Source organism: Salmo trutta, chromosome 17 (genome assembly GCF_901001165.1).
Source record: "Salmo trutta chromosome 17, fSalTru1.1, whole genome shotgun sequence".
In the NCBI taxonomy this organism is placed as follows: Eukaryota; Metazoa; Chordata; class Actinopteri; order Salmoniformes; family Salmonidae; genus Salmo; species Salmo trutta.
The window spans coordinates 34,161,594-34,175,103 of record NC_042973.1 but is presented as its reverse complement, the minus strand read 5'-3'; the positions used below and the strand labels follow the sequence as shown (position 1 = coordinate 34,175,103).

The window sequence follows — 13,510 nt, the reverse complement described above, 5'->3', positions numbered from 1 at the left end:
TGGTCTGGTGATAGAAGCTGTTCAACAGTCTGATGGTCTGGTAATAGAAGCTGTTCAACAGTCTGATGGTCTGGTGATAGAAGCTGTTCAACAGTCTGATGGTCTGGTAATAGAAGCTGTTCAACAGTCTGATGGTTATAGAAGCTGTTCAACTGTCTGATGGTCTGGTAATAGAAGCTGTTCAACAGTCTGATGGTAATTGTAGCTGTTCAACAGTCTGATGGTCTGGTAATAGAAGCTGTTCAACTGTCTGATGGTCTGGTAATAGAAGCTGTTCAACTGTCTGATGGTCTGGTAATAGAAGCTGTTCAACTGTCTGATGGTCTGGTAATAGAAGCTGTTCAACAGTCTGATGGTCTGGTAATAGAAGCTGTTCAATAGTCTGATGGTCTGGTAATAGAAGCTGTTCAACTGTCTGATGGTCTGGTAATAGAAGCTGTTCAATAGTCTGATGGTCTGGTAATAGAAGCTGTTCAACAGTCTGATGGTCTGGTAATAGAAGCTGTTCAACAGTCTGATGGTAATAGAAGCTGTTCAGCAGTCTGATGGTCTGGTAATAGAAGCTGTTCAGCAGTCTTATGGTTTGGTGATAGAAGCTGTTCAACAGTCTGATCGTCTGGTGATAGAAGCTGTTCAACTGTCTGATGGTCTGGTAATAGAAGCTGTTCAACTGTCTGATGGTCTGGTAATAGAAGCTGTTCAACAGTCTGATGGTCTGGTAATAGAAGCTGTTCAACAGTCTGATGGTAATAGAAGCTGTTCAGCAGTCTGATGGTCTGGTAATAGAAGCTGTTCAGCAGTCTGATGGTTTGGTGATAGAAGCTTTTCAACAGTCTGATCGTCTGGTGATAGAAGCTGTTCAACAGTCTGATGGTCTGGTAATAGAAGCTGTTCAACAGTCTGATGGTCTGGTAATAGAAGCTGTTCGACAGTCTGATGGTCTGGCAATAGAAGCTATTTTTTTGTCTCTCGGTCTTGGCTCTGATGCACCAGTGCTGTCTCCGTCTGACGGACGATAGCCGAGTGAACAGTGACTGAGGTCCTTAAAGATCTTTTTATCCTTCCTTTGACACTGTGTGCTGTGGATGTCCTGGAGGGCAGGCAGCGTGCCCCCCGGTGATGCACCATACCAGGCGGTGATGCAGCCCGACAGAATGCTCTCAATGGTGCATCTGTAAAAGTTGAAGAGGGTCTTATAAGGGACGTAGACGTGGGAAAGAGAGGGAGTGACAGGGAGAAAGAGAGAGAGGTTAGAAGAGAAAGTGAGGAAGAGTGGGAGTAAGAGGGAGGGAGTAAGAGAGAGTGAGAGATCATGCCCAATAAAGCGTCCAGTCCTTTTCATGTTTAATTCAGCTGTTTTATAGTCCTACATGCCCCCATAGTGCCATTCTATGGAGAAACTCCTATTTTCCCATTCAGACCAGGCCTTTTAATCTCCTCCCTGTGCCAGAGCCCCTCTCTCTTTACTGCCGCTCTTTAATGAAGAGCTGTCCAATAAGGCCTTTTATTGTATTGGCATATGTTGCTTTTATTAGGAGACAATAACTAGCTGAAGCCCATCACCTCACAAGTCCTCTCCCAAGATAAAATGGAGCTTCACAGTCACCTCCCAAGTTCTTCTCACAGTCATCATTTCCCAACATCCTCCTTTCTTTTCTCCTCTCCTCCTTTCTTTCTCTTTCTCATTTTGTCCCCCCTTGTCTCATCCCCTTCTTCCCTACTCTTTTCTCTCCTCGCTCATTCTTACCTCCCTTTGTTCACCAGATAAGCATATGTTCCCACACCCCCCACACACACGCTGCAGGAGTTGGACGTGAGGAAGAGATGGCGGAGTGTGGCAAACAGAGAGGGTAGACGTAGGAGGCAGCTGTAGCAGGGGCTGGAGGTGTACGGTCTCTCCATTCTCTAATGTTCTTCAGATGGAGAGATGTGGAGACAGGGGGAGCCAGTGTTAGGTGTGTGGTCTCTCCATCCTGTCCCTAATGGCCCTCAGGGGAGTAGGCCGCCCAGGGCTCTGTATTACCCAGCAGGCCTAGGGGCTAATGACAGCTCTTTAATAGAGTGTAAAACATACTGAGGAGCAGAGGCCAGCGCCTTAGAGGGCTCCCCCATTAGAATGGCAAGAACAGCATTACACTGGACAGGCCATTTGTTTCCAGTGGTGGGGATGGCTGCGCTTATGGGTTAGTGTGCTGAGGTTATGGGGTGACTGTGGAGTCTTGAGGGGGACCGTTGGGGTGTTTTTAGGGGTCTGTTTCTGGTGTTAATCCCTCCCCTCGCAGTTGGTTGGTCAGGCTGAATGGAGGGCCAGGCTGTTTATCTGACTGGACCGTGATACCCAGGATTCCCCTCACAGCTGGACGGGCACGGTCAGATGGGCTGTCGGCTTGCAGAGGCTAACGCCGCTTAGGGCTAGGGCAAACACACACACCAGTGGCGGTAAGTGTCATTTAAGATGAGGGAGGACGATAAGGAGCATGACCTTATTTCTATTACAGCATATTGGATGACTGTCATTCATATTCTATTCTCCCAGCTAAATGTAACATCGATAGGTTTAGGATACTACATGGTATTCAAAAAAAATTCTAAACCCATCATGAGGTTGCTACAACCTAGCCTATGAATGAAGGTTTTACAATGTAGTTGCACAGGTCGAGAGAAGAATTAGAGTAATGAAGGTGAAAGACAGTTATACATTCAAGACCGCCTTGCACACTCTTGCCTGCATCTAGCTGATCTCATGTGTATTCATTAGTCCAACAGTTGCAAACAAGTTTCTATTGGACAAATTCAGGTATGTTTTTCCTCATTTGCTTACACATAAGAAACTTTTTTCAACAGAATCGTCAGAATGAATTCACCCCTCATCACACGCAAACACTGTTCACTTTCATAGCAGCCACACACAAACAGCATGATCACTTTGCTCGTTGTATAATTAATTCTCGCATCTACTCGCTCTCTTCCTCTCACCTTTTGCCTTTGCTTGTAGACTTCAGTGCACAAGAAATCAGCTGTCTGTGACCAGGTGAAATAACCTTTCCAAGCCAAACCATATCATTACCGCTACACACAGCCTACATCGTTGTCACCATATTAGCTAACGTCACCGTCAACATAGCTACTAGAACTAATGCATTAATAAACCCTCTACAATCATGCAGTACAGTCAGCAATCAGTTTAGCAGTTACACCGGCTAGTCCTGGTGGCAATACATTTATAAAACCAAAAGCTTACCTTGATTTGGAAAAGTTCCAGTGTTGGATAGCCATAGCCAGCAAGCTAACATAGCATCCCGCTCTGTTTGTGCAGGGTGTTTTAGTAGGCTAGCTGCATTCGCTAGCTAAGTGAAATTGAAACTGAAAAAAATACAACAAAATATAGCTCTCCCTCTCATGCCTCTAGTCACCACATTTTATGCACTGTATTGCTAGCTAGCTGTAGCTTATGCTTTCAATACTAGATTAATTCTCTGATACTTTGATTTGGTGGACAACATGTCAGTTCATTCTGCAAGAGCTCTGATACGTTGGAGGATTCCTCCGGAAGTTATCATAATTACTGTGTAAGTCTATGGAAGTGGGTGAGAACCCATGAGCCTCCTAGGTTTTGTATTGAAGTTAATGTACCCAGAGGAGGACGGAAACTAGCTGTCCTCCGGCTACACCATGGTGCTACCCCAGAGAGTGCTGTTGAGGCTACTGTAGACATTCATTGCAAAACAGTGTGTTTATTTTATTTAGTGACGTGAATATATTTAGTATAGTTTTATATAAAAATGATAACTTTTTATGTTTCTGAAATTCCCTTAGGAGGATGGTCCTCCCCTTCCTCCTCTGAGGAGCCTCCATGGCTTTGTTGGCATGGGAAACATTGTCAGTTACATTGCCAAAGCAAGTGAAATAGATAATAAACAAAAGTTAAATAAACAACACAACAATTAACAGTGAAAATTACTCACAAAAGTTCCAAAAGAAAAAAGACATTTAAAATGTCATATTATGTGCAAATAATTAAATAATTGAGTACAAAAGGGAAATAAATAAACTTAAATATGGGTTGTATTTACCATGGTGTTTGTTCTTCACTGGTTGCCCTTTTCTTGTGGCAACAGGTCACAAAATGTTGCTGCTGTGATGGCACACTGTGGTATTTCACCCAATAGATATGGGAGTTTATCAAAATTGGGTTTGTTTTCGAATTCTTTGTCCGTCTGTGTAAGCTGAGGGAAATATGTGTCTCTAATATGGTCATACAATTGGCAGGAGGTTAGGATGTGCAGCTCAGTTTCCACCTCATTTTGTTGGCAATGTGCACATAGACGGTCTTCTCTTGAGAGCCAGGTCCGCCTACCGTGGCCTCTCTCAATAGCAAGGCTATGCTCACTGAGTCTGTACATAGTCAAAGCTTTACTTAAGTTTTGGGTCAGTCACAGTGGTCAGGTATTCTGGCTCTGTGTACTCTCTGTTTAGGGCGAAATAGCATTCTAGTTTGCTCAGTTTTTTGGTTGATTCTTTCCAATGTGTCAAGTAATTATCTTTTTGTTTTCTCATGATTTGGTTGTGTTGCTGTCCTAGGGCTCTGTGGGGTCTGTTTGTGTTTGTGAACAAAGCCCCAGGACCAGCTTGCTTAGGGGACTCTTCTCCAGGTTCATATCTCTGTAGGTGACGGCTTTGTTATGGAAGGTTTGAGAATCACTTCCTTTTCCTGGATTTTGATCATTAGCGGGTATTGGCCTAATTCTGCTCTGCATGCATTATTTGGTGTTTTCAAACCAAATCCAATTGTATTAGTCACATACACGTGGTTAACAGATGTTAATGTGAGTGTAGCGAAATGCTTGAGCTTCTAGTTCTGACAGTGCGGTAATATCTAACAAGTAATCTAACAATTCCCCAACAACTACCTAATGCACACAAATCTAAAGGGGTGAATGAGAATATGTACATATAAGTATATGGATGAGAGATGGCCGAGTGGCATAGGCAAGGTGCAATAGATGGTATAAAATACAGTATATACATATGATATCAGTAATGTAAGATATGTAAACATTATTAAAGTGGCATTATTTAGAGTGGCATTGTATAAAGTGACTAGGGATCCATTTATTAAAGTAGCCAGTGTAGGCAGCAGCCTCTCTGAGTTAGTGATTTCTGTTTTGCAGTCTGATGGCCTTAAGATGGAAGCTGTTTTTCAGTCTCTCGGTCCCAGCTTTGATGCACCTCTACTGATGCACTTTTACGTTGTACACAGAGGATAGTTTTGAATAATTCTGCATGCAGTCTCAATTTGGTGTTTGTTCCATTTTGTGAATTCTTGGTTGGTGAGCGGACCTCAGACCTCACAACCATAAAGGGAAATGGATTCTATTATTCTATTATTATGTTTAATTTTATGTTCCTTTTGATGGCATAGAAGGCCCTTATTGCCTTGTCTCTCAGATCATTCACAGCTTTGTGGAAGTTACCTGTGGCGCTGATGTTTAGGCTGAGGTATGTATAGTTTTTTTGTGTGCTCTAGGGCAACAGAGGGACTTTGTATTTGTGGTCCTTGCACCTGGACCTTTTTTGGAACACTATTATTTTTCATCTTACAGAGATTCACTGTCAGGGCCCAGGTCTGACAGAATCTCTGCCAAAGATCTAGGTGCTGTTGTAGGCCCTCCTTGGTTGGGGACATGTCATATGTTTTACCCCCATCACCACTTTCCATCAATTTGTATAGCAGAACCTAATGGCAAATTGAGTCAAAAGCTTTTTGGAAATCAGCAAAGCATGAGAAGACTGCCTTTGTTTTGGTTTGTTTCTTTGTTAGTTAGGGTGTGCAGGTTGAATACGTGGTCTGTCATACAGTAATTTGGTAAAAAGACAATTTGACATTTGCTCAGCACATTGTTTTCATTGAGGAAATGTATGAGTCTGCTGTTAATGATAACGCAGAGGGTTTTCCCAAGGTTGCTGTTGACGCATATCCCACGGTACTGTAGTTATTGGGGTCAAATTTGTCTCCACTTTTTTGGATTGGGGTGATCAGTCTTTGGTTCCAAATATTGGGGAAGATGCCAGAGCTGAGGATGATGTTAAAAAGTATAGCCAATTGGAATTTGTGGTCCATATATTTTATCATTTCATTTAGGATACCATCAACACCAAAGGCCTTTTTTTGGTTGTAGGCTTTGTATTTTGTTCTTTAGTTGCTTCAATGTAATTGGAGAATCCAGTGTGTTCTGGTAGTCTTTAATAGTTGATTCTAAGATTTGTATCTGATCATGTATGCTTTTGCTATATGTTATTTTTTTATAGGGCCAAACAGACTGGAGAAGTGGTTTACCCATACATCTCCTTTTTGGATAGATAACACTTTGTGTTGTTGTTTGTTTAGTGTTTTCCAATTTTCCAAGAAGTGGTTAGAGTCTATGGATTCTTCAATTACATTGAGCTGATTTCTGATGTGCTGTTCCTTCTTTTTCCGTAGTGTATTTCTGTATTGTTCTAGTGATTCACCATAGTGAAGGCGTAGGCTCAGGTTTTATGGGTCTCGGGGTTTTGGGGGAATAGGTTTCTCAATTTCTTTCTTTGGTTTTTGCATTCTTCATCAAACCATTTGTTATTGTTGTTAATTTTCTTAGGTTTTCAGCTTCAAATTTTTCGATTTGATAGGGAAGCTGAGAGGCAAATATACTGTTTAGGTTTTCTACTGCCAAGTTTACACCTTCGCTATTACAGTGAAATGTTTTGTTCAGGAAGTTGTCTAAAAGGGATTCTATTTGTTGTTGCCTAACTGTTTTTTTCGTAGTTTTCCACACTACTTTCCTTCCATCTATAGCATGTCTTAATATTATTCAGTACCTTTTGCTCTGATGCCTCATGATTATGTATTGCTCTGTTCAAGTAGACTGTGATTTTGCTTTCCTCTGATAGGGGTGTCAGTGGGCTAACTGTGAACGCTCTGAGAGACTCTGGGTTGAGGTCAGTGATTAAGTAGTCTACAGTACTACTGCCAAGAGATGAGTTATAGTTGTACTTACTGTAGGAGTCTCCTCGAAGCCTACCATTGACAATGTACATCCCAGCGTGCGACAGAGCTGCAGGAGTTGTGACCTATTTTTGTTGGTTATGTTGTCATAGTTGAGCCTAGGGGGGCATATGGAGGAGGGAATGCTGTCACCTTCAGGTAGGTGTTTGTCCCCCTGTGTGTCAGGTTTATTTTTTTATTTAACCTTTATTTAATTAGGCAAGTCAGTTAAGAACAAAATCTTATTTACAATGACTGCCTACAGGTTCTTGTCCAGTTCTGGCATTTAGATTGCCACAGACTAGTACATGTCCCTGGACCTGGGAATTATTGATTTCCCCCTCCAGGATGGAGAAGCTGTCTTCATTAAAGTATCGGGATTCTAGTGGGGCGATATAGGTAGCACACAGTAGGACATTTTTCTCTGTTGAGATACTTTCCTTTTGAATTTCTAGCCAAATGTAAAATGTTCCTGCTTTGATTCATTTAATAGTGAGTTAGGTCTGCTCTATACCAAATTAGCACCCACCCCTGAGTCCCTTCCCTGTTTCACACCTGGTAGTTTGGTGGATGGGACTACCAGCTCTCTGTAACCTAGAGGGCAACCAGTGGGTCCATCTCCTCTATGCCATGTTTCATGTAGGATGACAATGTCTGTATTTCTCATTTCTTTGGTGAAGTCCACTTTAGGTCAAAGGCAGATGACCTCGCGCCTTGGATATTCCAGGATGAGATAGTGAAGGCTTTGTGTTCCATAAAGTGTCCAATGTTGTTAGTCGTGTGGTTTGGCCTCAGGCCAGTAAGTGTGAGCAGAGCCTGCTGAGCATCTGGTACATGCCATTGGCTTGGGCTAGTGTAAGAGTGGGGGTTGGGCCTGTTTGCCTGTTCACGGCCTGGGTGCGTATGTGTGACTTTCATGTTGAAGCCCTCTTTGCGGGAGTGGGGGGCATGGGGTGGGCAGGAGGGGCATAGGTCTGATCTGAGGGGGCCTCTATATGTGTGTGGGAGGGAGGGTCCTGCAGGTCTGGGAGAGTCTTGCTGGTCTGGGCAGGGTGTCAGTTGATCTGTTGCTCCTGTGTGAGGTGTTGGGGCTGAAGTTGAGGGCAATGTCCTTTAGGGTCCTGGTGAAGGTGGGCACTGCTGCCTTGTATAGGTGAACCTGGTCGTAAAAGCTGTTTAAGTCCAGGGTGGAGTGGTGGGCCAGGTAAACATTTGGTTTTGAGGCACAGTCAACGGGAAATACTTCCGTTTACCCGCTGTATGGTAGCAGAGTGGAAGTCTTTTCGTGGTAGCAGGGTGGAGATAACCACTTGTGCACCTGACTTCACTCCCTTAAGTGCTGTGGCCTTACTTTCCTGCTGTGTTCTTAGGTGGTTTGTGCCTGTGTGTGTTATTATGTGTCTGGGTGACCCTAGCTGGTCCTCAAACAGAAGGTCTAGGGCGCGCTGGGTGTTTGGACACCAGAGTTTAGACACTGTGTTTGGGAAAAAGTTCATTTTCTTGTATATATTTCCCGTTTGAGTCCATATGGAGTACAATCTGTGACTTGTGTATGTCCTCAGTGGGTGTGGGGGGGGGGGGGGGAGCTAACAGGGTGGCTGACAGGGGTGGTGCTCAGAGTGGATGGGATCCCCTGGGCTTGGGTCTGGGGTGAACTGTTCTGCTGTGGTGTCGAGACTTTGGTCAGGATCTGAGGTGGGCTGTTCTGCTGGCTTCTCTGTGGGAGTGGCCAGCTCTCTAATGGGTTGTTCTCTGTCACACGTCATCTTCCTCACCCTCTCCTCCAGCACTCTCCTCTCCTCTAGTCCTTTGTTCTTCTCCTGCCTCTGCTTTTTCTCCTGTTGATGTTGTCTCACCACAGTCCAGAGTGCAGACATGTCTTGCTCCACCTTCATCTCTCCGGGTCTGGTTGAGGGGGTGTTGTTGTGCTGAACAACAATTTATATTTTCTCTCTCTCTCTCTCTCTCTCTCTCTCTCTCTCTCTCTCTCTCTCTCTCTCTCTCTCTCTCTCTCTCTCTCTCTCTCTCTCTCTCTCTCTCTCTCTCTCTCTCTCTCTCTCTCTCTCTCTCTCTCTCTCTCTCTCTCTCTCTCTCTCTCTCTCTCTCTCTCTCTCTCTCTCTCTCTCTCTCTCTCTCTCTCTCTCTCTCTCTCTCTCTCTCTCTCTCTCTCTCTCTCTCTCTCTCTCTCTCTCTCTCTCTCTCTCTCTATATATATATATATATATATATATATATATAAAACCATGGGCGAGAGACGACAAGCAAGCAGATGTGTTTTTGTTACAATGATAATTTATTAAATGTAAAATATCTTTAGCACAGATGAACAATCACACACTTCCATCTATTGTGAACGCCATGGGGTTGAAAATAAACATTCCACAAGGATCAACAAAAGCACACAGTCCTGTTGGAGTCCTATCTTCTCCTTCATGGCATAGATAGAGCTTCATGTTAGATTGTTATCTCAGACAGGCTGGGTCCGAGGGCCGAGGCAAATCTCATATACTGGTCCTAGTTTCAGTGACCCGTTTATCATGAGAGCTTGTTCTGAAGCCTACACAGTTCCAATTCTTGATCTGTAAAAAAAGAACAAGACCACACCACAATCCATTTCCCGTCGGCTCTCTTCACCAGAGGAAAGGAGTATGCTCTCCGGCGATAGTTGTGGACGCAGCCACTTAACCAGGCTTTAGTTGTTAACACTGTACAGATTGGATTGCCTCTCTGCTTTGCTTCAACCCTTCCCACATCAACACAACTGAACAGAACCTTGACCAGAACGGTTCGACCACAGTAAGAATGACAGTTAAAGGAACAGAAGAGAACCACCCACAGGAATAAGAAAACTGTAAGACTTTACACGTTGTCCAGGATATCATCGTCTGGTTCTTTTTTATTATTCTCTTTTCATTTTTTTTATTACTTTTTTATAGTTGATTTTCAGCACATGCCATATGAGAAGTTTGGGATTATAAAAGTACCTGAAAGAAGTGCTAGAGTGTCAGCATGCATAGCTGTTTGGTATTTACATGTTCTTATGTACAGGACAGGACAGGACGGGGTGGGACAAAAACAGACTGCTCTACAGTACTGGGTGTATTTACAGGTCAGGGGTCAGGGGTTAGAGGTCAATTACAGAACTACAGACGTCTAAAGTGTCACGCATATTATCAGAGACAGAATGACAGAGCACAACCTTGATGAGGCAGAAACAAAACGTTTTTTCCGACCTGTTTTTTTTCTCTGGTACAATACCCCTATGCTAACAAATAGCACAATGCTTGTTATATTATTGTTATAGTATACAAGCAGAGTGATTGGACAAGGTTAAAGATCACCACAGTAACATGTTATACTATGAAGACAACGCCAAATAACTGAGATACAGTGAACTGATTCAACACTAATATCTCTGTTCTCTCCCACCTTGCTTTTCAATACATTGAACTGTGGCTGTTTTATGAAGAAAAAAAATGTGAACCCCCTTTTCTCCACAATTTTGTGGTATCCAATTGGTAGTTACAGTCTTGTCCCATTGCTGCAACTCCCGTATCGGACTCGGGAGAGGCAACGCTCAAGAGCCATACGTCCTCTGAAACACGACCCCGCCAAGCCGCACTGCTTCTTGACACACTGCTCGCTTAACCCGGAAGCCAGCCGCACCAGTGTCGGAGGAAAAATCGTACAGCTGGCGAACAAAGTCAGTGTGCATGCGCCCGGTCGTCACAAGGAGTCGCTAGAGCACGATGGGACAAGGACATCCCAGCCGGCCAAACCCTCCCCTAACTCGGACAATGCTGGGCCAATTGTGTGCCGCCTCATGGGTCTCCCAGGCTGTTATACAGCCCGGGATCAAACCCGGATCTGTACTGATGCCTCTAGCATTGTGATGCAGTGCCTTAGACCGCTGCACCACTCGGGAGGCACGAATTGTGGCTGTTTAACCGTTAAATGTTGCACAATACTTTCCAAAGTATATTTTCATTATTTTGAAAATTGGAAGACATAAATGTGATCCGGGACCAGTTTCCAGAGCAGTGAGGGTTCTGGCCAGACAGGGTCAGCTTACTGCCGCTGATTTAGTATCTGTTTTTTCAGCTCTTAAAGCATATAGATTCTCCCTATGCAGAGGTTGGGTTTCTGTGTGTGTAAATGTATTGGAGACGCTCTGGTTGGCTAGGACCCTGCTACATTTCTAGCATATTGCGGGAGGGATTTTAGTCTTCTCCCTTTTCCCCCTTTTCAGTTGTGATTATTTGTGTACTGTCTCGGGGACAGTTGGTGTATACTCCGTTAACCCTCTCCTCTCCACTCACCAGTGTGTGGCGGTCAGTTCGGTCTAACAGGAACATAACAACCCTAAGAAAACTCAGCCATTTCTCTGTAAAACGATGTATTTCAGAATCAGAATTGACATTGACAAGATACTAGTAAAAAAACAGAAAGAGACATTGGTTGGTGGACGCCTAAAATGTAAAGGTATTATCTATAATTTACATGAATATACAATACATCTGTTCGGTTACTGTACATGTCTGGAGTGAATGAGTGGGTGTGTCTGTGAGAGTGTATAAGAGTGTTTAAATCAGAGAGCGTGTGCGTGCATGTGTAAGGTTTGTGTGTGCATGTCTTTGACCCAGCCCATTCCCCTGCTCTCTCTCTCTTCCTGTGATAGATAGACACAGACAGACAGACAGACAGACAGACAGACAGACAGACAGACAGACAGACAGACAGACAGACAGACAGACAGACAGACAGACAGACAGACAGACAGACAGACAGACAGACAGACAGACTGGTGGTAGATGGTTCAGATTGTTAATGTCTAATCTCATCAGGCGTATCTATTACAGGGGTCACCAGGTCAAGTAGTGAGAGGGCAGCGCTAAACACCAAGAAGGTAACCCCTGTGTAGACACACTCACTCTTTCTTTCTCATTTCTCCTTCCCTCCCGTTTTGCCGTGTGTACAGTTTCCCTCAGAGCACACAGAGCTCTGAGGGAAACAGTGTAGTATTTTCAGATCAGGTGTAAATCCTTCCAATGTATTGCTTGACCACCCTTTACCTAAAACAGTGTGAAAACGAGGACCCTGGAAGCAGAGTGAAATGAGCAGGCAAATAGATTCCATCTTCCAATGTGTTTGTGTGTAGGTTCTAAAGCAAATACCTTAACTGAGAGTTAGCTAAATGATGTGCCACCCTGCTTTTGAAGTGTGCATGCCTGGGTCTGGGTCTGCGTGTCTGTTAGACACTGAGTGACATTTGTAAGCCTTTGATATGCCAGTCCTGTGAGGTGTGTAGAGTTATCAGTGTGCTGGCAGGGAGGGAGACAGCAGAGAGATGCAGTTGTTTCATCTGCTGTTTCTAACTGCCTCGATCTGCTACTACCAACACTGAGTGGGAAGTTCGTTTAGTGTGTCTGTATTTCTCAATGAGAGTGTGTAAGTGTGCATGCACTTTATTCTGTGAATGGGTGTGTGTGAGAGTGTGTCTTTCTACATTTTAATGAGTGTCAGTGTGTGTGCGTGCCGGAGCAGTTTGGGCATATTTCAGTATGTGTCTATTCCTGTGTTAAGCTCTGCCAGCTTGGACTGCTGATGCTAAAATGAGTCTCAATGAGGCTGGGCCTTTGAAGTGGGTGTATATTAGTGTGTGTGTGTGTGTACAGACTTTTGCTGCTGTGCCAGTGCACTGCACTAAACTGTGCTCTGCAGTCTCATCAGTGCTCTCCACCAGTCTCATTTGTAGATAAATAGCAGTGAGCCAGGGATAACTATTTAATGTGTGTCTATAGAAGTCAGCTCCGGAACAGTCTCTTCTCACAACGTCACAGCAGCTTTTAGCCAGCAGCAGGGCTATATGAAAGATTCCTCTGAGTGCCTGACTTCTGGCTGTAATTCTCTCTGACGTCTGTTTCTTCATATGCCTGTTTCAAACGCTGTGGAATCTCTCTTCCTGTCGCTCTCTCTCTCCTTCTCGTTCCCCCTCTCCGCTCCTAATTACCGACTGTGACGGTAATTAGGGAGGCATGTCTCAGTACAGTATGACTACAGACCACGGAATACTGGATTTGAGATGTTAAACTGAGAAATACAGAAGTAATTTCCCACTTAATTAGAGAGTATAGGGTAGGGAGGGTTGCCTGCTCTTTTTAAGAGAGAGAAGAGAGACGGGTAAGGGGCAGTGGGGTTTACGTGTGTGTGTGTGTGTGTGTGTGTGTGTGTGTGTGTGTGTGTGTGTGTGTGTGTGTGTGTGTGTGTGTGTGTGTGTGTGTGTGTGTGTTTACAAGAGCACTATTCTCAACATATTACTCTTAAGGGGTGTATGTCTCTCTTTACCCTGGCAAACCTCTGAAATAAAAGCCAAATGTCTGACTTCCCTCATGAATCCCTAGATGATGTGAACATAAACAGACGTGTAATCATCACATATATACTGTATGTTCTCTTATAGAGTCTATTTATAGAACCCTCTGGCTCTCC

General features: G+C 44.0%; 1 protein-coding gene across 1 annotated transcript in view; it reads left to right on the top strand.

The window, feature by feature from the left end:
• LOC115151360 (WW domain-containing oxidoreductase-like) overlaps positions 1-13,510 on the top strand; it is a 265,138-nt gene that overhangs the window by 250,686 nt on the left and 942 nt on the right. The window lies entirely within an intron of this gene.